Source organism: Gekko japonicus, unplaced genomic scaffold (genome assembly GCF_001447785.1).
Source record: "Gekko japonicus isolate JY-2015 unplaced genomic scaffold, Gekko_japonicus_V1.1 scaffold1389, whole genome shotgun sequence".
NCBI lineage: Eukaryota > Metazoa > Chordata > Lepidosauria > Squamata > Gekkonidae > Gekko > Gekko japonicus.
This window is the reverse complement of record NW_015176492.1, coordinates 87,166-89,158: the sequence shown is the minus strand read 5'-3', so window position 1 is coordinate 89,158 and position 1,993 is coordinate 87,166.

The window sequence follows — 1,993 nt, the reverse complement described above, 5'->3', positions numbered from 1 at the left end:
TTTCCCTTGGGTTCCTCCCCAAAAATAGCCCTGCACATAGCTACCCAGAAGTGTGTGTCCCCCGCCATCCAGTACGCATGCCCCCCATTTTCATTACCCAGATGTAGAACTCGGCACCTATCCGTGTTAAAACTGCATCTCGTTCACGTCTGCCCACTTTTCCAATGTGCTCGGATCTCGTTGTTCGCTGCTCCCTCCAATTTGGTGTCAACTACCAATTTAATGAGTAGCCCCTCCGCACCCTTGTCCAGATCAATGATAACAAGTATTGAAAAGTAAAGGTAAAGGTTCCCTTGCTCAAAAGCCAGTCGAATCCGACTCTGGGGTTGCGGTGCTCATCTCCGTTTCAAAGCCAAAGAGCCAGTGCTGTCCAAAGACGTTTCTGTGGTCATGTGGCCGGCATGACTAAACACCAAGGCGCACGGAACGCTGTTACCTTCCCACCGAAGTGGTACCTATTTATCTACTTGCAATTTCTTGCTTTCGAACTGCTAGGTTGGCAGGAGCTGGAACTAGAGACGGGAGCTCACCCTGTCTTGTGGGACACTCGGATCTCGAACTAGAGACGGGAGCTCACTCCGTCATGCGGCACACTCGGGTCTCGAACTGCTGAACTACCGACCTTCCACAGCCTGCAGTTCAGCGTCTTAACCACTTGAGCCACCGCAGCTCCTATATTTATTGTAAAGGTAAAGGTTCCCTTGCTCGAAAGCCAGTCGAATCTGACTCTAGGGTTGCGGTGCTCATCTCCGTTTCAAAGCCGAAGAGCCAGTGCAGTCCGAAGATGTTTCCGTGGTCATGTGGCCGGCATGACTAAACACCAAGGCGCACGGAACGCTGTTACCTTCCCACCGAAGCGGTGCAATTTCTTGCTTTCGAACTGCTAGGTTGGCAGGAGCTGGAACTGGAGACGGGAGCTCACTCCGTCATGCGGCACACTCGGGTCTCGAACTGCTGAACGACCGACCTTCCAGAGCCAGCAGTTCAGCGTCTTAACCACTTGAGCCATATTGTACTGCGTGGCTCGGCTCGACAGAAAGGGGTAAGTTACAGGTCATCCGATGGAATTGGAGGTGACGCAAGGATACCGCAATTTCAGCAGCGTGCTTGCGCTACATTGTACCACGTGGCTCCAAAGACGCCGGGCCACGTGCTGGTTTCTAAGAAGGGGAGGCAGTCGCCCAATGGGTAATGCCAGGCCCGCTCTCTTCCTGGCAGCCTGCCACGATTAGATATTTGGGAAACACTGGTTCCTGGACACGTCGGCTCATCCAAGCATAGCCGCCTTTTCCTGTATTTTCACCCTTGATTAGGCCCAGCGGCACCTCGGGAGGCCCGGCGAAGCAAGACGGGCGCTTCGGGGAAGGGGAAGCAGTGGTCCGGAAAAGGCCTAGCGGGTGACAGCCAGGCCAAGGGAAACGGCAACCGCTCCTGAGCTGGAAAACGGGGAGGGGGACAGACAGGGAGGGCGTTTTTATAAAGAGAATGGCAGTGGAAGAGTGCCGTCAGGTCGCCGCCAACACGGCCAGAGACTTCTCAGAGGTGGTTCGCCATTGCCGGCCTCTGCGTGGTGACCCTGGACTTCCTCAGCGGTCTCCCATCCAAATACTAACCAGGGCCGACCCTGCTTAGCTTCCGAGAGCCAACAAGATCGGGCTCGCCCGGGCCGTGCAGGTCAGGGTGTAAAGAGAAGGGGGACCTGAAGATGGCTTCCTTCGCTGTATTATTGTCTCGTTTTCACTGCACGCCCTTCTGGTCTGCACATCCCAGTTCGTTTACCATTTGCTTGGGGTAGTCCTCCTATTTCTTATTGCATTGTTTTCTAATTTTGCGGCCTGCTTGGCATCTTAACGAAATAGGAGGAGGAGGAGATGAGATTGGATTTATACCCCCGCCCTTCAGTACCCGAAGGCGTCTCAGAGCGGCTTACAATCTCCTTTCCCCTCCCCACAATAGACACCCTGTGAGGTAGGTGGGGCTGAGAGAGCTCTCT